Source organism: Phascolarctos cinereus, unplaced genomic scaffold, assembly GCF_003287225.1.
Source record: "Phascolarctos cinereus isolate Bilbo 61053 unplaced genomic scaffold, phaCin_HiC Scaffold_9;HRSCAF=440, whole genome shotgun sequence".
Classification (NCBI taxonomy): Eukaryota; Metazoa; Chordata; class Mammalia; order Diprotodontia; family Phascolarctidae; genus Phascolarctos; species Phascolarctos cinereus.
This window is the reverse complement of record NW_027556402.1, coordinates 134,004,907-134,031,874: the sequence shown is the minus strand read 5'-3', so window position 1 is coordinate 134,031,874 and position 26,968 is coordinate 134,004,907. Positions and strand designations below refer to the sequence as shown.

At 34.8% G+C, this 26,968-nt stretch overlaps 1 pseudogene; it reads right to left on the bottom strand.

Annotated features, from left to right (window-relative positions):
• Window positions 1-1,236: 1,236 nt before the first annotated feature.
• On the bottom strand, window positions 1,237-26,408 carry LOC110217446 (suppressor of SWI4 1 homolog; annotated as a pseudogene).
• Between the last annotated feature and the right edge of the window lie 560 nt (window positions 26,409-26,968).

The following is a 26,968-nucleotide window of genomic DNA, read 5'->3' as shown; positions in this document are numbered from 1 at the left end:
GTGTGTGTGTGTGTGTGTGTGTGTGTGTGTATGTAAAGGGGAAATCATATGTACTTGTCAATTGAATTAGAGTTGTGAACCAAATATAAATAAGGCCTAGACTTTTCTTGAATCAAAGACATTTCAATAGAGTTTGACAGGAAGTATATTGGGATTAGTTGAGCAGACTTAGTCATGTACCTGTGGGGATTATATAAAACCTGCATGCTAGTGTAACAGTTGAGAGGAGAGAGCAATTATGGCTAAGCTCTTGAGAGACATTCATTTGGGAGAGAGGGGAACTGAAAAGAACTTCCCTATTCCTTTTCCCTCTCCTCCCACTGGCCAGAAGATTACTTTTTGACTCGTTTCCCAAAAGTTTTTGGATTTCTCATCAAAATCTTAGCAGTATCCCTGGAACGGCAGGTGATAGTGCCTATAGTGGAAGCTAAGGCTAAACTCAACTAAGGAAAGGTATCTTTAAGACTCTACAAAGAGAGTAAAAGTTACAGCATGGATAAGATGAACTTCATGAAGATTCTTCAAAGGCTTTATATCTATCTTGGTCCAGGTCCCAAAGTGCAATGATCCCTGGGAGTTCCTACTGCCTGTTAACATGCTTTCAAGTTTTCTTTTCTTTATTTGCTTCTTTACTGAGGATGTAAAAGCACAAGCCATTACTTTCTATCACCTGTATATCCAGACTCCATACTAGCCAAAAATACTTTCTGTGAGCACTGTCCTCGACTCCCCAGCTGGCCCTTGCCAGTTCAAATTTCATCAGACAAAACCCACTGCCCTTTAGTTGCCCCATATCCTTTGGGATACAGGGTCCAGACTAGCAAATAATTACTCCAACTTGCTTCATGGGTAGGTCTTGGGGTTCACAGGGAGGCATTTTTTACACAAGTTGCTTTATCTTGGGCTGTTCCCCCCTTTCCCCACAACAGATCATTAACTTGGACACAATCTGTGTCAGTCATGTCTCCTGACAATTCTCAGGAAAGGGGAAACACTCTCCCCTCCCTCAACCAAGAGTCAAGAGGGGAAACCAGACCTCTTACTTCAATTCCCCTTTCTCCCTGTTGAAGAAGCTTAACAGACTAGATTTAGAGGACTGAAGACAGGATAAGGGGGGAGGGGGACATGAAGGAGAGACACTCTTCCCCTGTCTTTATAAGCCATAATGTTTAATGTATTTATCCCTTCTCCAGAAAAGAAAAAAAAATGGCAATCAGTTCATCCTTCAGCTGAATCTCAGGCTCTGGCTGCTGCTGTGGATTTGCTCCTACACCTCTTGGAAGTCAAAACTCTTCCCAAGGCTTGACCACAAGGAAATGGCCAGTTGTGGCTACTTTGGGCTGTGTGCTTTTGGTTACTCAAAACCCACCATTTGGATGCCTACCTCTGCCTCTTCCTGGTTGCTGGTCATTCAAGATTGGGTGTTCAGGGGAGATGTTGGTGGTTCATCTTTGCTTCACTTGTGGGAACATGTCTTCATCTGGTTCTCCACCAATTGCTTGGTGAAAATATTCTGCCTTGTTTTCAGATGAAGAAATTAAAACTATCTATAATAATATGAAAAAAGTTCTAATTCACTATTGATTAGAAAGATTCAAATTAAAACAAGTCTGAGGTATCATCTCACACCTATCAGATTGGCTAATATGCCAGAAAAGGGAAATGATAAATTTTAGAGAAGATACAGGAAAAGTGGAACACTAATGTATTGTTGGTGGGGTTGCGAAGTGATCCAAACTGGATTCTGGAGAGCAGTTTGGAACTATGCCCAAAGGCCTACAAAAATGTGCATATCCTTTAATCCAGCAATACCACTACTAGATCTGTATCCCAAAGAGCTCATAACGAAGGGAAAAGGATCGACATGTACAAAAATATTTATAGCAGCTCTTTTTGTGATGGCAAAGAATTGGAAATCGAGGGGATGTTCATCAATTGGAGAATGGCTGAATAAGCTGTGGTATATGAATGTAATGGAATGCTATTGTTCTATAAGAAATGTTAAGCAGGCAGATTTCAGAAAAACCTGGGAAGACTTAACATGAACTGATGCTGAGTGAAGTGAGCATAACCAAGAGAATATTGTACACAGCAACAGCAACATTGCATGATGATTAATTAATGATAGACTTAGCTCTTCTCAGCAATATAATAATTCAAGACAATTCCAAAAGATTTGTGATAGAAAATGCTAATCACTTCCAGAGAAAGAACTATGAGGTCTGAATGCGGATCAAGGCATATTACTTTCATTTTCTTGTTTGTTTTTTTCTGTCTTGTGTTTTTTTTTCCTTTTGTTCTTATTCTTCTTTCACAACTTGACTAATGTGGAAACATGTTTAACATGATTATACATGTATAACCTACATCAGATTAGTTGCTGTCTTGGGAAGGGAGAAGGGGAAGGAGACCAATTTGAACTCAAAATTTCACAAAAATAAATGTTGAAAACTATCTTTACATATATTAAGAAAATAAAATACTATTAAGAGGGGAAAAAAAGAAAATACTATCCCTCATTCTCTTCCTCTTCAGACACATGGACTATTCCAGACAACTTTCCAGGGTCCTCTGCACCACAGTTACTAACCCCTTGTCTACATCTGGGGACTTCACACACTGCATACCTTCCAGCCTTCAGCCTCTTCTCTGGTGGCCAGAGCAGCCCTCCAGCTTCTCCTCAGACTCGCACACAAGTCTGTGGTAGAGGACATTTCCATTTCTGATGCCCTCTTGTATCGTGATGAGCTGTATGGTCAACCTAGAGTCATCCTGAGGCTTACCGCTCTCAGTAAACCCAAGGACTTCTGCTAAGTCTTCATTTTCTCAAGTTTAGGGTAAGCTTCTGCTTCACTTTCTGACAGTCTGAAATCCTCTAAGTGGCTCATTCTGGGAACTTTTCCATAGTATATGAACTGGAGTTTTTTAGAGTTGTGATTGTAGCTAAAAAGAAGGCAACAATTTACATAGTTCAGGTTCACCTTACTCATGTTGAAGGATGGAAACATGGTCTGGAGCATAGAGGCAGTGAGCTTCATGTGAATTTCATGGGAACCAAAGTCATTGAGCAACAAGAGTGGTAGTTGTGAGAACTGATGATCTAGCATCCAGTGGCAGCTTGAGAATACCGGGAAGGTTGGAGTAAGGCCCCCAGAAAGCCAGATCAACCTAAAAGTCACATTCTTCTTTGTTTTGCTGAAGATGAGGAAATGAGAGATGCCAAGAGAGCCTGCCACAGTCAGATAATCCTTAAGGAAATTTAGCCAGCAAAGTTGTCATGGGCTGTGATGCAGGGCTCCAGGACCCTCCACAAGAAGGAATGAGGTCCTCTGCTCTGACTTTGGCTTCTGACATGTGCACCTCGGGTACTGACTCTTCCCAAACCCCGACCTGTAGTGATAAAGGCACTAGAACAAGGTCTGCTTCAGTTCTGAGCCTGGCAGCACACAGATTTATGTTAATAACAACAACAAACCACATGTCTGTGAGACATGCATTGCAACTGGACTTATTATGAGAGAAATGAACATGCATGTGGAACTCCAGGTGCAAGGAGTTCACAATCCAAAGAGAAGCTTGCATATTTATGAAATTTCAACATAGGGAGGAGGAGGGACAGCAATCTCATCCTAAAGGGGAGAGGGATGGGAGGAGAAAAAGAGCAGTAGGGGTGGGGAAAGGAATAATTCCCTCCTGAAGGGGAGGAGAAAAGTGATGATAAAAGCAGAATTCTTTTCCATTGGGAACTGTCAAACCATGAAGATAAGATGGTCTGTTATCTATAAGAGTCCCAGCTGCACAAACAATTTCTCAGGCTGGTCCCTATCTTGACTCCCAAAGACACACAGGGAGTCCAGCTTGGGGTGCAAACAACAAATTATGTCTGCTCAGTGGAGAGCTTCATCCCTGCCATGTTTGAGTACCTTCTGCACACTCTGGGTCCAATGTTTCTGGAAAATATGGTAACTCAAGAAGACAAGTTCAGGGAGCCCTTTAACAGTCAGCAAAAAGAGTCTGATGGTTTTCTTTTCCAGTGACATATTAAGGGCTGGAGATATTAAATGATCAAAGGGTTCCCATCATACATTGAAGGCTACTGAAGAGATGGAATGCTATGAAGGCCTAAATATCAACTCCCCACAGCCTCTAAGTAGGAACTAGTACAGGTTTGGAGAGGACACAACAGTCTTCTGCTTTATTCTAATATTATTCTGCCTTTTTAGGTTAGTCTTAAAAAAATTAAAATTTTGCGTGAGTCACCCAGACGCAGTCAACCTCTCATGGGTTGCCTATTGCTATTTAATGTAAGTCCTTAAGGATAAAAACTACTCTTTTTTTTAATCCTTAAAATGTGTCACAGCATTTTGTACATAGTAAGTGCTTAATAAACCTTTATTAGATTAATATGGATTTCCATAATTCAGGTTTCCAGTGAGATCTTTAGAAATATAGGATTTGAGTCAGTAGTATTCCTCTACAGCTGTTGAAATTTGTATTTGCTCCTATAACAACTTTAATTTAACTAAATTGAGAGAGGATCAATATATATATATATATAACATATAGTGAAGTGAAACGAGAAAGTGGGATATTCCAATTAGAAAATAATCAACTATATTAGGAAGGTCGTGTAACTCTAAAGGTTGATGCTTCAAAATGTTTTCATTGAAAGCTCATACATCTGAAATGTTTACAAAATTCTGCCATAGGCCTGAAAAGAAAGGTGAATAATATGTGGAAATAAAACTATCACTTAAAAATACCTTATTTTAACTTTTCGTAAGAGAAATACTCTTAGGATAATTTGTAGTCTTCCATCCGTATCCCTTTTTTAAAAAAAAATTGGGATCTTTAAATTTTTAATTCTCTCATCCACCATTTTTAAAAGACTACTTACAGATTCTGGGTTCAACCTTGGCATTTCCTTTGTATGTAATTCACTTACTAGCTCTGCATACTGCTGCTCAACTTATCTTAGGATACCGTTCCACTTTATGAAACTTATCCTGTACTTTCCACTTTTACAACCATTCATATTTATAGAGAAGCCAAAAAGGAAAAAAAATAATTTTGGGTTTTGGATTTTCTTTATAATAATAGTATATCATCCATCTTTTTTTTCATCTTTGTTATCTAGTGAAAATACCCCTTCTTTACTGTTCTTGATCCAAACACTTAAGAGGTTTTTCTTTTTCTTTTTTGTGTGTTTCAGGATTTTGCAAACCTCACTTCATTCTATTTTTTCTTTCTTTCTGATATTGGTCTCATAGATTGGTGTCCCTCTTCTATATTCTCATTTAATTATATGGACCTTTTTCCTTTTTTTTTTTTTTTGCATATATCCTCTTAAAGTTGGGAACCAGAGAGCTCCTTTTGTAGCTACACTCGCAGATTTAGATATTTTTCCTTTCCTTTCTTAATGGTTTATTTGTAATTGTATAATCCTGATTTCTCACTTTTAGATCTTTCCATTTATCTTGAGTCATAATCTCAATCTCTTTAAGATTCCATGATCATTATCTCATACCTATATGTACTTTGAGAATTTTGGAAACTAGTTTTTAAAATCCAGGGCACATGTCTGACCATTCACAGAATCATGGAAACTCTAAATTGGAAGGGGCTCTATGACCATGTCTTTCAGACTATTCCAGAATAGCAATATGTTCTAAAATGTGTCTGACAAGTGGTTATCTATCATTTGGTTAGAGACCCCAAATAAAAGGGAACTCTTTATCTTCTGAGGCAGATCATTTATTCTACTTTCAGGTATTTCTAAGTGTTAGGGTATTTTCCTTTACATGGAGCCCAAGTTTGCCACTGTAACATCCAGCCAATGATCCTAATTTTGCCCTAAGGAAGAACCAAAGCAAATCTACTGTATTTTCTACATAATGACACCTCAGGTACTTGAAGGCAGTTTTCAAATTTCTCATATGTCATCTACTTTTTGAGTTCTTTCAAACTGTCTTTATGTAACTTGATTGAAGTTTTTTGCAATCCTAGTCATTCTCCTCTGAAAAGTTTCTGCTTATCAATACCTTTCCTTGCTCATTTGTTTGAATTATAGGTACCAATTATACATTAAATTTCCCTGAACTATTTGTCTGAAGCCTTATCTGTAGCAACCAGAAGCATATCCTGCCAAAGCCACAGAAGAGAACCCCTATACAAGATTAAGCCTAGTTCACAGTACTTTGTGGTCCAAAATAGAATCCAAATCAAGAATCATTAGTACTGACAAGGACCTTGACCTTTATTAATTAGGCAGACAATACAAGTAGTTCAAAGGAAAGACATGAAATGAAGTAACACTCTTGGAGGTATAACAATACAACATCTTAAACAATAATGATAATAATGTCTTTGAGTTTTGCCTTTAAAATATTTTAATAATAGCATTTCAATATAATTGGTTTCCTTTTATTGCATTTCCATTTATGCATCTGAAAACATTATTCTAAGAGGTCCATATGCTTCAATATTCTTCTAAAGGTGTCTATGAAACAAACAAAAAAAGTTTAGAAACCCAGATGTAGTTCAAAATCTTCATTTCAAAGATGAGGAAAATGGTCACTTAAGAAAGCAAGGGTCTTGCCTATTGTTGAACTGCTAGTTTATGTCAAACCCAGGTCTACTTAGGCTCTTTCCTGACACTTAAGCCAGCGGTCTTCCAATTGCACAACGAAGTACAGGAAAGTCAGCGTTACGTGAGTAATACAAAATTACATCAACCATTTAGCTTTTTAAACAACACAAATAGCTGACATTTATAGATTCCTCATGTTACTACAACTTAAGCCTCACAACTGCTCTTTGAGGTAGGTTGGGCAGAGATTCTTATTCTCATTTTACAAATGAAGAATCTGAGTTTCAGAAAAGAGAAATGACTTAATCAAGGTAATGCAGCAAGTTAGGGATACAGCTAGTTACTAACTCAGATCTTGTCTAAAAGTCAGGTCTTCTGATGCCTAGTACCATGTTATTTTCTCTATAGTATAACACCTCTTTATTAATAGAATAATCAGGGGAGGGAAGTATTTGAGGGCAGATCAATATTGAGGGCAGTAATTATTTATTAAAAAAATCACATCACCAGAGTCTAGTACAATTTCTGGCACTATCTAAATAGATAGTACTAACCCTATTGTGTAGCTCCAATTCTCAGTTTTCACTTCATCTATTACTTCATTTTCCTGAATTTCAAGCTAGCATATCATCTACTTTCAAAATTCTCATTGAACTCAACATCATGAAGCAGATTTTTTGTCTTTTTAGAATTAAATCAACTTTTGAAATTCTTCTTTTAGTATTTTCTCTACCTTCTTTCAGTAGAAATGTTCAGAAAGTATACAATTTGTCAAATACTTGACTCTTTATTCATATACTCTGTGTTGATTGATATTTCAGTTGCTTGACTTTGTAGGAGTTTTACAAATTGTATCTGGAAATACTCATTTATGATGTGAATTAGCAGAAGTAATTAGTGTTTGATTTTTTATGATTCTTGGTTGGCTTTCTGTCATATCTTGGATACAGGCTTCAGAAAGACAGCATGCTAGATGAGCCATATAATATCCACAAAATTTACTTGTCCATAGTCATGCAGCAAGCAAGGTGCTCAATAGGTTGGCAGAGCTAGCCTCAAACTCAGGCATTCTGGCTCTAAATCCCATATGATATTCTTCCTCTAGAAAGAGAATATAAGCTTCTGCAGGGCAAGTACTATTTTTTTTCTTTATGTCCCCAGCACTTGATACAGCACCTGACATATCAGATGGTTTACTAAGTGATTACTTGCTGAATAAATGCATGATCTTGAGAGAAATGATTATATCTATCTTGTATTTAATAACCAATTATTGAATTAAAACTAAGGGTTTTTTTTCCCCCTTTCTTTACTTATCATCCAGAAATCATCCACTATGGGGAATATTGGGCAAAGACTTACCCAGATTAAGATCTAATCAAAGACAGCAAATAAATTCTAAGTTTGGATAAATGGGTGGATTCCTTCTCATTGTGTTTAATCAGACAGGTCTGGGAAAATGTGGACTCTCTTTTTTGTCAAATGTAATATGGAAATAGATAAATCTCTTTGACCGCGATTTGGGTGTTCAATGTTATGTACTCCAACATTTTCATTGAAATATTGCCCAGTCCCCATTATAATATTCATTTTCTCATAAATTGTTACCCAACCAGAGTTGATTGCCACCTTCAGGATCACCCAATTTTCCAAGGACATATAAGCATTGAGTAGGTTCTATGAGGGGTTTTTGTCATTTGAGAGGGCCACTGACCTATTTTATTAATAAAATGATTAATTACCCAGAAACTGTCTCAAATTTTTTAAACATCACAAATGTGTGGACAGTTAGATGGATGGATGAATAATAAAAATGCTGTTAGAACCAATAATTCCATTATATCTCTATACTTCAATTGTAATTATCTAGTTAATATCATATATCTCTTCCTTCTCCTACTAGTGATACCATTCCTTCCATGCATTAGAGCCTGTGAATCCTTAATTTTCAGTGGATCACTGGACGGTGCTTCTTTTTAGAATTTTTCTCCAAGAGAACTGTCTGTTTTCTATCATATTCTGTATAACTCCAATTTTGGTATTTTTTTTCCTCCAATGTATTATATTCTATTACTTGCCCACCTTTTGACATTGATTTCTTTTCCTGCACTTCAGAACACACACACACACACACACAACACACACACACACACACACACGTGCACGCATACATACACATTTCTCTTTCTGACTTTCTTTCTGGGTTATTTCCGTCTTTCAATCCTAGACTCCTTCAACCACTCTAATACAGCAGTGAAAAGGGAAACACTTTAATTTCTTTCACATTTTCTTTTAGTAGTGAAACAAACTTAAATTTTCTGCAGACATAATTGATAATCATATCAGGCATGAATAACGATGATGACAGTGATAACTTATGTTTATATAGGGCTTTGAGAATGGGAAAAATGTTTTACATATATTATCTCATTTGATACATAAAAATGCGTACCTACCAGGTCATTAAAACAGTTCTTCATATGGCTCTATATCTTGAATATCTATTTGAATAGTGGTTGTCAGCAGCTCCTGGAAACTGATTTTTCATCTCTGTGTCTATTGCTAATGTGTTATTGTTTGTTGGAAGCTGGAAAACTTTCATGAAACCCCATTAAAATAAGTACACAGTTACAGTATCTGTGATATTGAAAGGAGAGCATTGGCCATGTATATCCAGTAGCTGAGACCATTTTTAGCTGTAGAACACAATGAATTAGCGTTTCTGATAAATGGTGAGGATTACTGCTCTTATATAAGAGATTTTAGAAATTATTATTGTATCTCTTCTCCACTTGTTATTGTCTCTAGGATATCCATATCCCAGCAAATGGGTTATTAATTATAATGCTAAGTGCTGCACTGCTTTTGGCAAAATGGCCTTCAATAGAGTATCACACTTGACTTATTTCTTTATTGAAATGTTTAAGTAGCCTACCTTATATCTTCCTTGAATATGAGTCTGTGTACACTGTCAAGAGCTTAGGGCCCATCACTAGGTTTTATGTAGTATTCATATTTGTATAGAGTATTAGAAACTCACACACACACACATGCACACACACATACACAGTGAGGTAGGTAGTTTGATATATATATATATATATATATATATATATATATGTGTGTGTGTGTGTGTGTGTGTGTGTGTGTATACATATATATACATACATATACATATATATACATATATATGTATATATATATATATAAATTTTTTTTTCTTTTGACCACTTCAAAGATTAAGAAACTGAATTTCAGAGAGATTGTGACATGCCTATGGTCAATTCAATTAGTTCTAACATTAACTAAATGAGCTAATATTTCAAAAGTGAGATTTGAATTCAGTTCTCTAACACTTTCAATTCCACCTCTTTTTTTCCCCATGATGCTTCTTTCATATATTAAATTTCAGACCTTTCAATTAAGTTTAAAAATCTAACTGTGGAAGTAGAGAATGATGAAAAATGAGGCTAGACAAAGTTTTATGTGGAATTGTGTTTTACTGGACTGTTTTTTATATATAGTTAATAATTATAACATGAAAACAAAAACAAACAAAAAACCACACAAACAAATAAAAAAAAAACTAATGCAATCTTTGGGTTCATTAATAAAACTGTATTTGGATAGTTCCTTTATACTTTTTCCAGGTTGACAAATTCTGGAGTGTTTCAATCACTCTTGGATGTCAAATTTTAAAAAGGACATTTAGATACCTAAATGTTCTGGATGAGGATTATTGGGATGTTGAGAGATTGAAACTATATCACATGAGAATCTCATGAAAGAACTGAGAATTTTATCCCTTGACAATGGAAGACTTAGGGAGGAACTATGTGATTGCTATATTTGAAATTTGAAGGCCTGTCATATGGCAGATGTATTAGTATTGCTTTGTTTGGTTCCAGAAGACAAAATTAAGACTAATTGGAATTCATTGTACAGAGGGAAATTTTGAATAAATATAGAGAATATATATTTAATATTTGAATTGCCTCAAAATGGAATGGGTTACCTAAGGAAATAAGGATGCGATGTTTTCCCTAATGCCGCGTATCTTTCATCTGAGGCCATTACTTTGTGGGATATTGGAGAAATGGTTCATACTTCATGTATGAGGTGGAATATATAACCTCTGAGGTTATTTCTAGGAAAAAGGTTTTACATAATTCTATAATTTGTAGTTACTTTTCTCCTCCCATCTTCTCACCTTCTTTGATTAGGGTCATATAAACCATCAAAGAGTCTCATAGGGCTGAAGTAGTTCCTCACTCCTCCCACATACCCTTTACAAACCCTAGGTACAGCACAGAAATAAAGTGTAGTTGTTCAGCAAAGACATATGAAACAAATATTATGAAAAGAATTTGACACAAAATGTCTAAGTACTATGAACAGTGAGAATGACATATTTTATTAACACAGAGAATGCTCCAGAAAAACCAAAAGACACTCAGTCTTTTGACTCATCTGAATATGTTTTGTATAGTATCAGCCCCTATGGAAATTCTCAATATTAATGATGATATTACTGGTGACAATTGCAAAGAGATGAAGAACTGAGCAGCTAAGCTGTTGTCTGTGAGTTAGCCAGCCAGACTCACCTACAGCATTTGAAATGTTTGATTTAGCTATATCTACATGAATATGCTTCATGACATTTTATATATATATATATATACATATACATATATATATACATATATATGTGTGTGTGCGCGCACATATATACACACATATATGTGTGTGCATGTGTATATGTGTCAGCGTGTAACATCATATTTTAAACATGTATCAACAAATCTATAAGAATGGAGTAACTCTGCTCTAGTGTGTTGTGTTGGTCAGCTAGATTCATGCACATTACTTTGATTATTCATTTATTTTAGGAATTTCTAGCTTCAAAGTCCTATACAGTGAACTACTTGTCAATTCCTATGATGCCTCAGATAATAAATGTACTCCTGATCTTACACATTCACACACAGAGAAATGGGATAAACTTTCAAATAACCCAGGACATTTCTTAAAATCACATCATAAAGCACAAGTTTGTTTCTTTTGGACCATTTACATGTCTAAAATGAGTTAAATACTTTTTTTCATAAAAAAGTGAATAAAATTGTCTGTGAGAAGAAGATAATTCTCCTACTCTGTCTCTTCTCTTGCTTTAACCTCTCTGTTTGCTTCTTCTCCTCTCTCACCCAGCATATCCATGGTGCTTAATTAGTATATGTATGTCAAAGAGCCAGAAGATAATGACATAAAGACAAAATAATCAACAGACATCAACCAGTTTTCCAGATTTTCAAAATAAGCAAAATTTCCCTAATTATTGCTTCTACTCATGAATAAAAATTAATGCTAAGTTCAATGTGTGATGGCTCCCAAAATAAATAAAAGAAATTTAGCCAGAGAACATTAAGCAGTCTTTGATAAACTGTATTCTGTGGTGTTAAATATCTCTGGTATTAAATGACAAATGTGATGACTGAGCCCCTCCCCCCCCTTATTTTTTTTTTGAAAGTCAGGCCAACATTGCATCCCTCCAGTCCTGCAGTATCGCACTCATTCATCATGATGTTTCAAAAAAAAAAAGAAGAGAAATAATTCCATAAATGACAAGCCAGGGAGCCTAACCTTAATTTCTGAAAAAATTCTAGAACTTATTATTAAAATAGATAGTTAGAAAACACCTAGAAAAGGAAATCATCATCAGAAAGATCTTACATTGCTTCATAATGAGTAAGCCATTCCTGGATAATCATTTCTTATCAGAAAGTGTTATTTGACTGGCTGATGAAGAGAATGCAGTTTCTATGGTGTATTCTTTTTAAATTCTAGATTTAACATAAAAAGAGTAGTTCCACATATAATATATGCACATACATGCACACATAAGGCTTGTGTATATACATACATGTGCATATATGAATGTGTGTACATGTATGTGTGTACACACATATATTTTTGTTTGTTTAAAATTCAAATGGATCAAACTATATGCAATAGGGAAATATTTGTGATTTCATCTTCAACCTTTCTCTCTAATTTATTCAATTTGATTTTTTAACAAATATGTAATCAATTCAATATAATACTTTCAAAACCATCCTGCTTGTTTGTTTTCTTCTGAATTCCTACTAATCTCTATTATGCTTTTATTAATAAATGTTTCCTTGGCCTTTTTATGTTTTGTCATATGTAGGGTTCATTGAATGCCCATTCCCTTCTCTTTTTCACAACTATTTATATTCTCTTCTGGTTGTGCATCATGATTATAAAGACTAACAAAAGAAAGGTTGGATGACTATTTCTTTTTTTTTTAATTTGGTATTTTATTTTCCACAATTGCATGGGAAAACATTTTTTAACATTTGTTTTTAAAATTCTTAGTTCCAAATCCTCTCCCTCCCTTCACACACATACACACCCCGCATTGAGAAGGAAAGCAAATGATGTAGGTTATACTTGTGTAGACATGCAAGATACTTTTTCATATTAAATCATAAAAGAAAACATAGACAAAAAAACCCAAAGAAAACAAACTAAGAAAAATAATGTTAAAAAATATATTTTAAGCTGTATTCAGACTCTACCAGTTCTTTCTCTGGGGATGGATATCATTTTTCATCATAAATTTGTCAGAGTTGTCATAGATCACTGTATTGCTGAGAATAGCTAAGTTATTCACACTTGATTATCTTATAGCATTGCTATTACCTTGTATAATGTTATTGTTATTATTCTACTTATTTCACTTTGCATTCCTGTAAGTCTTTCCAGGATTTTCTGAGAGCATCTTGCTCATCATTTTTTTTTTTTTTGGTTAGGCAATGGGGTTAAGTGACTTGCCCGGGGTCACACAGCTAGTAAGTGTTATGTGTCTGAGGCCAGATTTGAACCCGGGTCCTCCTGAATCCAGGGCCAGTGCTCTATCCACTGAGCCACCTAGCAGCCCCCTTTGCTCATCATTTCTTATACCAAAATAGTGTTCCATTACAATCATATACCATAACTTGTTCAGCCATTCCCAATTGATGGACATCCCCTCAAAGAGGTAACAGATAGATAGATAGATAGATAGATAGATAGATAGATAGATTTATATATAGTTCATTTTCCTCTCTTTAATATTTTTTTTGGATACAGACATAGTAGTGATATTGATAGGTCAAAGGGTATGCATGGTTTTATAGCTCTTTGGGCATAATTCCAAATTGCTTTATGTAATGGTTGAATCAGTTCACAACTCTACCAACAGTGTATTAGTATATCAATTTTTTCACATTCACTCCAACATTTGTTAATTTTCCTTTTCTACCATATTAGTCAATATAATCGGTCTGAGGTAATACCTTAGAATTGTTTTAATTTGCATTTCTCCAACCAATAGTGATTTAGAGCATTTTTACACATGACCAAAGATAGCTTTAATTACTTCATATGAAAACTGACTGTTCATATATTTTGATTATTTATCAATTGAGGAATGGCTCTTATGTTTATAAATTTGACTATTGTCTTTATGTATTTGAGAAATGAGACCTTTCTCGCAGAAACTTGCTTGAAAAGGTTTTTTCACAATTATTGAAAACTATATTTCTCTCCACCTTATTTACCCTACTTATTCTATTCATTTTCCCTATTCACCTTGTCCCTCCTCAAAAGTGTTTTGCTTCACAATATGCCCTCCTCCATTCTGCCCTCCCTTCTATCAGCAACTCCTTTTATTCTCTTATCCCTTTCCCCTCCTACTTTCTTGTAGGATAAGATAGATTTCTACACCCAATTGAGTGAGTCAGGGGTGGGGAAACTGTGGCCTCAAGGCAGCCCTTTAGGTCTTCAAGTGTTGCCCTTCGATAGGATCCTAACTTCACAGAACAAATCTCCTTAATAAAAAGATTTGTTCTGTGTAACTTGGACTCAGTCAAAAGGCTACACCCAAGTACTTAGAAGGCCACATGTCAGCTAGAGGTGACAGGTTCCCAACCCCTAGTATTGCATGTGATTCTTTCTTTGAGCCAATTCCAACAACAGTAACATTCATGCTTTCCCCTTCCCACTTCCCCTATCTTTCCCTCCACTGTAAAAGCTTTTTCTTGCCTCTTTTGTGTGAGATAATTTATCCCATTCTACCTGTCCCTTTCCCTTTCTTCCAGTGCATTCCTCTTTCTCACCCCTTAATTTTATTTTTTAGAGATTATCCATCATATTCAACTTATATCTGTGTCCTCTGTCAATACATTTTCCCTCTAACTGACTTAATAATGAAAATGTTTTCATGAATTATAAGTATCATCTTCCCATGTAGGATTATAAACAGTTTAACCTTATTAAGTCCCTTATGATTTTCTTCTCTATTTACTTTTTGATGCTTCTCTTGAGTATTGTATTTGAAAGTAAAATCTTCTATTCAGCTCTGTGCTTTTCATCAGCAATGTTTGAAAACCCTCTATTTTATTGAATGTCCATTTTCCCCCGAAGGATTATACTCAATTTTGCTAGGTAAGTGATTTTTTATTGTAATTCTCACTCCTTTGCTCTCCAGAATATTGTATTCCAAGTCCTCCAATCCTTTAATGTAGAAGTTCCTCAATCTTGTGTTATGCTGACTGTGGCTCCACAATACTTGATTTTCTTTTTCTTTTTATCTCCTTGCCATATTTTCTCCTTGACCTGGGAGCTCTGGAATTTGTATAGTATTCCTGGAAATTTTTATTTTGATGTCTCTTTCAGGGGGTGTGATTGGTAGATTTTTTCAATTTAAATTTTACCTTCCAGTTCTAGAATATCAAGGTAGTTTTCCTGGATAATTTCTTGAAATATGATGTCTTGGCTCTGTTTGATCATAGTTTTCTGGTAGTCCAATATTTTTAAAATTGTTTTTCCTGGATATATTTTCTAGGTCAGTTATTTTTCCAATAAGGTACTTCACATTGTCTTTTTTTCCCCCATCCTTGTGGTTTTATTTTATTGTTTCTTGATGTCTTATAAAGTCATTAGCTTCCACTTGCTCAATTGTAATTTTTAAGGAATTACTTTCTTCAGTGTGCTTTTGTGCCTTTTTTCCATTTGGCCAATTTTACTTTTTAAGGAGTTTTTCTGTTCAGTGAATTTTTGTATACCTTTTTTCCTGCTCTTCAAGATATTCTTCTCCTTACTGTATTTTTGGACCTCTGATACCATTTGGCCTATTCTGTCTTATGAGGCGATATTTTCTTCAGTATTTTATGTTCCTCTTTTTTCATGATTTTCTTGCATCATTTTCATTTTTCCTCTTCCTTTCTTAATTTTTAAAATCTTTGTGAGCTCTTCCATAGCCCGAGACCAATTCACATTTTCCTTTGAGGTTTTTGGTGTAAGACTTTTCACTTTGTTGTCTTTTTCTGAGTGTGTGTTTTGGTCTGGCTTGTTAAAATGGTATCTTTCTATGGCCAGATTTTTGTCTGGTTTTTTTTGCTCAATTTTCCAGCCCATTTCTTGACTTTTATCTTTTTGTTAAAGTGGGGCTCTGCTTCCCAAGTAGAGGGGGCACTATCCCTCACTTCGAAGGTTTTGTGTGACTCTTTTCAGAGATACTTCTAGGGACCTGTAAGTTTTCAGTTCTTCCAACATGGTGTGATCTAAGGAGAGATGTATTTACTCCTCTCCTAGCTTGTGCTCTTGTCTGTGAGTAATCATAAGTACTCTTTGGTACCCTGGAACTGTGATGAGGGTCCCTGATCCACTGAAGCTACAAACTTGATGTGCTAGTACTCTTCCTTGCCCTGGGACTGCCTCCTAATACTATGATCTGGATCCAAGTAGGGACTAAGCAAAAGAAGTCTTATACCCAGTGCAAGCAAAGAGACCCCTGTAATCTCTTTCCAACTGGTTATTTGATCTTCTTACTCTCTGTGTGCTGAGAGATCCCAAAGAGCAGCTGAAGCTAATGACTTAGTGACTCCCAAGACTGCTCCTGGTTTTCTGGGGCTGCTCTGTGATGGTATGGCCTACAGTGGACTGTGCTCCACTATCAGCTCTGTGGGACAGAGCTTTCCAGCTGACCTTCTAAGTTGTCTTGAGCTAGACAATTGTTTCACCCTGTAATTCTATAGGTTCTGCCTCTCCTACATTTGTTTTGAGGTATTATTTAAAGTTGTTCGGAGGGTTTCTAGGGAGAGCTCAGGTGAGTCCCTGCCTTTTCTCCACTATCTTATCTCTGCCTTCCTGATTACTTCGTGAGCATGTTGCAGAAGCTTTTCTTGTTCAGGTTTGGGGTAAACTAGGTATCGTCATTTCTGAGATATTTTGCAATTTTTTTTCTTCCAAATAATTCAATCTTTCATAATTCCAAAAGAGTCAATATTATTGCTTTCAAAGCTTTCTTTAAAAATACAAGTGTGGAAGTGTCATAGTCTTGACAATGATTGAAATGTCATTTTCTACAAGAAAGTGTCTTGTTTTTTTTAAATGGTTAATTGACTGTTGTTGCAAAATATTTGTTTCATGTGTTGTCAGTAGCCAAGTGAGTTGAATATTGATAATATGTTGGTATATCAGGCCAAAAATATGTTAAAATGTATTATTAGAAGCAATAACCTGAGTACATTTCAAATCTTAAATTGCTTTATGAACACTAGTTATTACCATTGCTGATGTTGTTGATACATTTACCCAATGTAGAATGACATTTTAGTGCCAATATATTTTTTCTTGACTTGTAAAATCACATATGTTTCGAAGAAAAGTTGTGTCATATATCAGACTTCCTATGGGTCTCCCAAAATGATGCTTATGGACTGCAGAGTATTTTGCCTATGAATATGAAAACATTTATTTTTTTCCCCAAAAACTATGTTTCTGGTCACATATTTATTATATATAGCAAACAGAAAATTGAACCTTGAGTCATAAATTTGTTAAATTGTTACATATATTTCAAAAGAAAAACTGGTTCATTCTCAGTACACTGGAGAATTGTCAGTCAACTGTATCAAGATTCTGAACTACAAGACACTAAATTCCTGAAGTAGGACTATGTAATAGAAAGAACAAAGAATTTCTAAGATCTTATTAAATAATTAAGATTAAATTGTTTTCTGGAAATGTTTGGCTTCTTTGAATATATACACAGGTAGATGTAGGTGTGAAGATAGATAGATATAGATATATAGATACACGCACACACACACACACACACACAACACACATATATATATATACACACATATAGATAGATATGGGTACAGATCCACGTATACACACACACACACACACACACACACAAACATACACACATACACACTTAAAGGGGGAAAGTGTGAGGGGATATACATTACTATTTTTTCAATTTTATTTATTTATTTACTATTTATTTATTCTTCCCTCAACACAGTCTGGTTTCCAGCAAAAGCAGATCTTCCTAATTGGAAGCAAACTTTACAGCAAGAATAGTGATTAAATTTTTACCATTGTCATTGTAAAATTCCAAAGATAGAAAATAATCTTTTCTTTTAGAATTAAGAATTTTATTTTTTTAATTTTTTTTAAGTTTTCAACATTCACTTTCATAAAATTTTAAGTTGGAAAAATTTGTGTCCCTCCTTTTCTCCCCTTTCACCCTTAAAAAGAAATCTGAAATAGACTATGCGTGTACAATCATATTAAACATCTTTCCACATCGGTCACGTTGTGAAAGAAGAATCAGAACAAAAAAGAACAATCACAATAAAGAAAAAAAGAGAAAATTAGGATGCTTTGATCTGCATTCAGACTCTATAGTTTTCCTATGGATGTGGATAGCATTTTTCTTAAGAGTCTTTTGGAATTGTCATAGGTGATTGTATTGCTGAGAAGAGCTAAGTCTGTGAAAGCTGGTCATCACACCATGTTGTTGTGTACAATGTTCTCCTGGTTCTGCTCACTTCACTCAACATCACTGAGGTTTTTCTGAAATCTCCCTAGTCATCATTTCTTTTAGAACAATAATTTTCCATTACATACATATATCACAACTTGTTCAGTCATTCCCCAATTGATGGGCATCCACTCAATTTATTAATTCTTTGCCATGACAAAAAGAGCTGCCGTAAATATATTTGTACATGTGGGTCTTGTTTGCTCCTTACTGATCTCTTTGAGATATAGATCTAGAAGTGTTGTATTGCTAGATCAAAGGGTATGCATAATTTGGTTGCCCTTTGTGCATAGTTCCAAATTGCTCTCCAGAATGGTTGGAGCAGTTCACAACTCCACCAACAATTCATTAGTGTTCCAATTTTCCCACATCTTCTCCAACATTTGTCATTAGGGTTTTTTTTGTGATATTAGCCAATCTGATAGGTTTGAGGTGGTACCTGAGAGTCATTTTAATTTGCATTTCTCTAATCAATAGTGATTTACAGCTTTTTTTAAATGACTATAGATAGCTTTAATTTCTTCATCTGAGGGTTTCCTGTTCACATCCTTTGACCATTTATCCACTGGGGAACGACTTGTAGTCTTATAAATTTGACTCAGTTCCCTATGTATTTTAGAAATTAGGCTTTTATCAGAGACATTGGTTATAAAAACAATCTTTTTTTTTTTTGTGGGAGAAAAACTTAATATTATACAAGGGAGAAAGAAAGTACCTGGCTCATAATAAAATCTAGATCCTAGTTTTGGCCCTGTTGCTATATATATACATTGTGCCTTTGGATAAATCATTTAATTTTTCTTTTCCTCATATTAGGAAAAAAAATAAATGAGAGATTTGAACTAAATGGCCTCTAAATTCTCTCCTAACTCTAAAATTATATTATTCTTCAATGAATTAAAAAATAAACATTCAATTTTTTTTCCTATTTGTCATGAAATAATTTTGTGAACTGAAGTATCTTCACAATTTAGACATCAGATTAGAAAACCTAATTGCAAAAACAGACTTTTGTTATTTGCTGAACCTCTAGTATGCAGTCCATTACAGTGTCTGCTTTGTATTACTGTTACTACAATATTCATCCCATGCCAGTGTCCTAGGCTAAGATTTGTGTCAACCTTCTTCTGTTTGGAAGCAAATAATTCCACTTTAGGAGAAATTTTAACTGTTCAAAGGACTTTGTTATATTGAGCTAAAATCTACTTAATTGTAACTTCCATCCATTTTATGAGAAGTATCAGAACCAGTTTAATCTCTTTTGAATACTCAAATACTTTTTTGATTCAGAAGTCCCCTCTGATGATGTAAATAGCAATTCATCTATGTCTGCCTATCCTGTGTGATTCTTGTCCAGGCCTCCATAATGAGACATTGAACAGTCACCTGGCATACTGGATGACATCCTCACTTTCTCCTAATACTATGAGAGTAACAGTATAGCACTAGTTCATTTTTTTTTATTTTAAAATTTCTCGGTGACATCTTAAATGATGAAGTGTAATGAGAGGCTAAGTAGAGAAACAAATGGAAAGAATAATGATTTTAATATGCAGAGATGTGGGGAAAGGGGATTGTTCCTTTCAAGTATGGGGACAGAATTTGGCAAATGTACAAAAGTGGAAGAAGACAGTTTAAAATTTTGGAGGAATAAATAATTAGTGCAGTTTGAATGGAGTGTAGACTATGAAAAGGGGAAGACAGTGGGGAAGAAGAAAAAGCTAGAAAGGCAGGTAGAAACCACAATGATGAAGACCTTGAATGCTAGACTGCACAGTATATATTTTATTTAAAAGGCAATGCAGAACAATTAAAGATTTTTGAGCAAGCACATTAGACATGTGCATTAACAAGATTACTTTGGCAGTAAGGTAAAGGATGAATTGGAGAGAAGAATCACTGGAGAGAGGGATATCAGTAAAAAGATAACTACAGTCATCAAGAACAGGAAGAAGCAAGACTTGACCTAGAGTGGTAGTGTTAGCAGCATTTAAGGACACAAATTAGATAGTTCATTACAGTCCTCCCACAATCTAACATGTTAAAAATCTAGAGATTATTGTGGGGTTATAAACATCCTGACAATGTTGTACTTGGGACATCATACCTTCACTAGACGTGTGAGCCACCTTATTTCTCTCTGGGTTTGGCTCACTCTAATCTTCTCTCATACTAGCAAGTCTAAATTCTCAGAAACAGAAAAATATCACATGGTTATATTCCAACTCTGTCAGGGTCTTGGGGTAACATTGTTGAGGGAAAATATACTACCCCCCTTACCACTACAGTTCTTAGGCTTCCATTAACTTTAAAAAATTATTATTTATACAACCACTCACAATATTGATGTTTTTATATATGTTTTATATATGAAACATAAATATTTACTTAATAAGGGTGAAAGAAATAAAAAATAATATGGATACTAATACAGCAAAGCAAATGCATAAAGAATAAAATACATCAAAATACATATATAAGCCCATATCACACTATCCTACCAATAAACTCAATAATTATGGCAAAAAAGTGGCACACACTTACAAGAACCTGGCATGGAAACCCATGAGAGAGAAAAAAAACTTGGGTTTAGTGAAACTCAGAAATCTAGGCTTCAGGCTTCAACGTTATTAATCCTTTCAGGAACATCTGCACCACACAAAACTGCTTCTCTGTTCATTGATTGATTAAATGTTGATCCTTACCACTTTTCAGCTAGGGAAATCTTAAGTCTTCTCTACTTGAACAAGACTTTCTATTAATCATTATCCTTAAAAAGACATTTAGATGGTGTTAACTTTTACTGTGAAGAGTACGTCTCTTAAAGCTAAAGAACCACCAAACTCTTTAAGCTGGCTATAGCTGGGCTATATATAACAGCCCAGACAGTTATTCAATTAGTTGATTACTGGGTTATCTGATCAGAACAGAGAGCTCATAGCAATACCTTCCCTCATTAGGGTATGAAACCATCTACAAAAGCCATCTGCTGTTCCTTCTCAAGCCAGAGGTGGCAGCAGAGAATAGTAAGTCCTTATGAAAAGTGCCTTTCAGTCTTTAAAGACAATGGCTGTCCCTGCATCTATTTGCTAACGAAGTAGATTTTTGTAATCAATCAGTAATCTCTCACCTGAAGCTTCCCAGCTGTGTGCTTCTATCTTCTAACAAGATTTTAAGTCTTGCTTCTATCCTTAACTCTTTCCTTCATGTTTCTTTTCCCCTCTGCTGCCACCTCTGCTGTGATGTCATTCTTGTTATTTGTTGGTGTTAATGAGAACCAGCTCATTCTTACTGGCACACTTAATCTAAAACTAAAACCTAAACCTTACCTTGTCTTGGAAGAATTAGTGATTGAGGAGTCCTACTATGAGGGTGAAGGTGGACAGTCTTCTACCAAAAAAAAAAATTCTTCAGTGAAAGATTAAACAGAGTGCTCTAGGGAGTGAGTTTGTTTTTCTGGAAAACTTGATTCAACCCGGGAGTCAGAGCCCTGACTAGACATAGCATGGCTCACCAAATGACAGAGGAACAAAGGTTTGATCTTCTGAGCATATTGGTTTATTAAGCAATGCATGCTAAATGCCTAACAAATTGGAATCAGGCTCATTTCTCAGTTTAGGGCTGTACTCTGAATATAGAAGGAGACAGATTTTCACATATCAGAAAAAAATAATAATCAGAAGAAAACAATACAACATTAGGTAATCTGGTTTCTGTTCAGATGAATGATATGGGGCTTTCCAAGTTGAGAGGGGGAGAGCAAATGTGTGCAATTCCCTGAATTAAAAAGAAAAAGAATGTCCCATTCCCCAAAGCACCTGTAAACAATCGAAGGAACATGGAAACAATAACTGATTGATCAAGATGGGGCCAGTTTTTAGATGAGATATATTCATTTCATAAGATGTATGATTGTGAGAAAACTCTTTGCATTAGTCTTCAGATCTGACTGGGTTTCCAGTCAGCATGACCCAGATCACTAGTTAAGGCTCTCTAAGCAACAGTTAAAGGTGATCCAGCTTTATTACAGTAGTAAAGGGTGATCCAGCTCAACTACAATAAAGTTTTCTTCCAATTCCCACAATTGAATGAACTTTTCTTGCAAGATAGAGTTTGGACTGAACCCATAATTGCACCGAAAGGGAACTGAGCTAGCTCCAGAATTGAGTCATAAGATGGAATCAGTGTGGTTCACTCAATTCCCACAACTAACCACTTACTATTTTAATCTTTCAATTCCCTCAGTTTCCTCATCCTAAAGAATGAGTAGGTCAAAGAATAAATCATGGAAAAAATCAATCATATCATTAAAGAAAATGACATCAATGAAACAACATTCCAAAATTTGTGGAATACAGCCAAAACATTACTTAGGAGAAAATATTTTTCTCTAAATGTATGCATCAACAAAAGAGAGAAAGAGCAGATCAATGAATTGAGCATGCAAACTAATAAAACTAGAAGAAAAACAAATCTAAAATTCCCAATTAAGCCTTAAAATGGAAATGTTGAGAAAAGTGATAAAACAATATGATATTATCAAAAATTCAGAAAAACTTTTGACACAATAAAATACCCATTCCTATTAAAATGCACTAGAAAACATATGAAGAAATGGAGCATTCTTTAAAATAAGTAGTAGCTATCTAAAACCCAGAGCAAGCATTATCTATGACAAAGAGAAACTTGAAGCTTCCCCAATAAGATCAGGGGGGCGGCAAGGATGTCCATTATCACCAGTAGAAATTCTAGCTATAGCAATATGACAAGAAAAATAAATGGAAGGAATAAAATTAAGAAGTAAAGAAACAAAACTATAACTCTTTGCAGATCATAATATGGCATACTTAGAGAACCCTAGAGAATCAACTGAAAGATTAATAAACAAAAAATACCAATTTTTGCAAAATTGCAGGATATAAATTAAACCCATAGAAGTCATCACTATTTCTATATAGTACTAATGAAACCCAACAGGAAGAACTAGAAAGAGAAATTCCATTTATACTCACTGTAGAAATATAAAATACTTGGGAGTCTAGCTTCCAAGGCAAACCTAGGAGCTATATGAACACTATTACAAAATACTTTTCACAGAAATAAAGACAGATCTAAACGATTTGAGATATAACAATTGCTCATGGGTAGGCTGAGCCAATATAATAAAAATAACAATTCTACCCAAGTTAATTCATGTTTTCAGTGTCATACCAACCCAACTATCAATGAATTATTTTATAGAGATAGAAAAAAATAATAAAATTCATTTAGAAGAACAAAAGGGCAAGAATATCAATAGGGAATCATTAAAAAATAATGTGAAAGAAAATGGCTTGCCAATATGAGATTTTCACTATATTACAAAGTGGAAATCATCAAAACAATCTGATAATGGCTAAGAATAAAGTAGTGCATCAATGGAATAGACTATGTACATAATTCACAGTAGTAAATGAACCACTGTAGACTGTTGTTTTTAAGTCATTTCAATCTTGTCCAACTCTTAGTGATTTTGTGATCTCATTTACTTTTTTTTTTTGCTTTTTGTTTTTTGGGTTTTGGGTTTTTTTTTTTTTTGACAAAGGTATTGGAATTGTTTGCCATTTCCTTGTCTAGCTCCTTTTATGAATGAAGGAAGTGAAGCTAACAGGAGGAAGTGACTTTCCCAAGGTTACATAACTAGTAAGTGTTTGAGACTGAAGTTTAATTCACCTCTTCCTGATTCCAGGCAGGGTGCTCTATCCATAGAGACACCTTTCTTCCCACGTTAATCTAGTGTTGATAAACCCAAAGATTCAAGCTTTTGGGTTAAGAATTTGACATTTGACAAAATTCCTAGGAAAACTGGAAAACAATTAGGCAGAAAATAGGCATAGACCAACATCTCACGTCATATACTAAGATAAGGTCAAAATGGATAAATGAAACAAATGGTAATATTAGAAGTAAGCTAGGGTAGCATGAAAAAATGTTGCTTTCTGAGCTATGAATAAGGGATGTGTTTATGACCAAATAAGAGATACAAAGAATCACAAGAAGTAAAATAGTAATTTTGATTACATGATATATAAAAAAAAACTTTTATACAAACTTAATGCAGACAAAATTATAAGGAAAATAGGAAACTGGGGTGGAAATTTCATAGCAAGTTACTCAAATATATCATTTTTCAAATACATAGGAAACAGAGTTATATTAAAAAAGAAAAAAAAAGAACCATTCTCCAGATGATAAATTGTCAAAAATATGAACAGGTTTTCTTCAGAATAAGAAATTAAAGCTATCAATAGTTACATGAAAAAATGCTCTAAATCATTAATGATTAGAAAAATGTAAATTAAAACAATTCTGATTTGCCACCATACAACCTATCATTTTGTCTAACTTAACAAAGAAAGGAACATAAATGCTGGAGGGAATGTGGAAAAATTGGCAGACTAATGCACTGTTGGCAGAATGGTGAACTAGTCCTATCATTCTGGAAAACAATTTGGAACTATGTCCAAAGGGCCATAAAATTTGGCACACTCCTTGACATAGAAATAACTTTACTAGGTCTGTTTTCCAAGGAAATCAAAGAAAATGGAAAAAGGACCCGTTAGTACAAATAATACTTATAGCAGCTCTTTTTGTGGTGGCAAATAATTGGAAATTGAGGGAATGCCTATCAATTAGGAAATGACTGAACAAGTTGTAATAGAAGATAGTGATGGAATAATATTGTGCAATAAGAAATGACAAGCAGGATGGTTTCAGAAAAAAAAGCAGTGGAGACTTACATGAACTCATGTAAAGTGACATTAGCAGAATTAAAACATCATACACAGTAAGAGCAATAGTGTAAAGATGATCAACTTAGCTACTTTGATCAAGAGAATAATCCAAGACAATGTTAAAAGATCCATGATGGAAAACACTATTCACTACCAGAGGGAGAACTAAGGAACACTGAGTACAAATTGAAATATACTTTTTTCACTTTCTTGTGTGTGTGTGTGTGTATGTGTGTGTGTGTGTGTGTGTGTGTCTTTTGCAACCTGCTTAATATGGAAATATGTTTTACATGACTTCACATATATAGTTGATTTTAAATTATTTGTCTTTCCAAGGAGTGGGGAGGTGCATTAGGTAGGAGAAAATCTGGAACTCATACTTTTAAAAATGAATGTTGAAAATTTAAGTATTTGGGAAATATTTAATAAAATGAACAAATATGTATGTGTGTGTATACATAAATTTTAAAAAGTTATACTCAGTTTTATTTTTAGTTATTCATAATGAATTTGGCTTATAAGAGCAATTTTTATTCATTGGGAAAGAACTACAAGGTATTTTATAATTTATTCACTTTTATCTTGTTTCAGTTTTGTATAAAATGAGTGACTCAGGACCTGACCATTTAAGCTTCAGAGCAGACCCACCCTGCTCTGCCTGTTACCAGCCCTCATGAAAGAGACTTTGGAGCCTGCTATGAGAAAGACTTCCTGACACATAATGTAAGGACCTTATTCCTCACCTTCATCAATACATACACAATATGACTGTTTTTAGTTCTCTTAGCATGTGAAGAACAGGAGCCCTTTGATTGGCTCCTGAGCAAGAAGTTGGCATGAATTCAGCAGGCATCAACACACCAAGGCACTTTCTCTTTATGACATCCTTTCTTGCCTTGATTGTAGCCAGGTTGGAAAAAGAAAACCCCTTGGCTTTGGTCAGTTTGTGCCTTTTAAAAAGCATTCTCACTTTTGCCTCAGCAGTCAATTAAATTGCCTCTCTTACACATTGTAAGAAAACTGGATATAGCCAGAATACCTATGTATGTGTGAATCAAGAAATAGGTCCCATCTATTATATGTTATCACCCATTTCTGGAAGCAGGGTTCCAAGATCCACCTGGACTGGCATCATGCAGACCATAGCGCATGTGCTATGAAAATGGGGCTCATTGGGCAGGCTCCAGGTATGTATCTTTACTTTATACATTTTCATTATCATGATTGTTTTGATAGAAAAATAGAATAAAATATTGGTTAACTAAATCTTTTACCCTCATAGTCTGTTATCATTATCTCATTCATTCTAAGTATGCTTACCCTTTCTTGTAACTGGCACCAAATAACTTTTTTTTTGGATAAAATTAAGTTCATGATGGACTTTAGAGTTCTAGCTAAACTCATCTACTTGCTATTCATCATTCATAGCTTTCCATCTTCCATGTATTTTCCTCTGCACACTCTGTACATTGTGCTTGCAATTAGCTCCTTCCTCACTGTTGTCTCAGAACACATAAGGGCTCATCTCATATGTCATCTCGTACAAGAAGCCTACTTATTTGACTAACTTACCTTAATTGCTAGCATCTTTGTCCTTGAAATTTCTTTGTATGTGATTTGTATATATTTTTTATTTATTTGTCAAGATTCATATTGTTTCCTGGAATGTAAGCTCCTTGAAGGCAAAGGCTGCTTCATATTTGT